Source organism: Penaeus monodon, chromosome 33 (genome assembly GCF_015228065.2).
Source record: "Penaeus monodon isolate SGIC_2016 chromosome 33, NSTDA_Pmon_1, whole genome shotgun sequence".
Classification (NCBI taxonomy): Eukaryota; Metazoa; Arthropoda; class Malacostraca; order Decapoda; family Penaeidae; genus Penaeus; species Penaeus monodon.
In genome coordinates, this window is record NC_051418.1 from 12033442 (window position 1) to 12034067 (window position 626).

The following is a 626-nucleotide window of genomic DNA, read 5'->3' on the forward strand; positions in this document are numbered from 1 at the left end:
GACATTTCCACAACAAACTCCACAGACGCGACCTCTTTCCCGTATCAATTTCCTTCCGAAATAAAACAGTTGCTTCATTTAGTGACAAACGAAATGAATTCTCATCTCGCACACGAATTATGAATTTTGATATATATATGTGTTGGTCGTGTCCTCAAAACAAATTATATGATATATGCAAGATCATACTAACAAAAATACTAACAAAGATACTACCGAAAATAATAACTACGATACTAATAAGGAATACTAACAGAAATACAAACAAAAAGATACTAAAACAAAATTAACAGAAACACTAAGAAAGTAATAACAAAAGTACTTACGAGAATACTAACAAAAGTACTAACAGGAATACTAACAAAAGTACTAACAAGAATACTAACAAAAGTACTAACGAAAATACTAACAAAAGTACTAACATTAATACTAACAAAAATTACTTACCAAAAGTACCAACATAAACTACAAACACAATAACAAGGTCAAAAAAATAAAAAAGCAAAAGGTGTGAAATAGAGGTTAAGATCACCCTTGCTCTCACACTCTCAGCGGGGGGGGGGGGGGTGATGATTTCCGGTCGGTTGTGATACATTTCTAAAACCCATTTTTATGACGTGACTTTG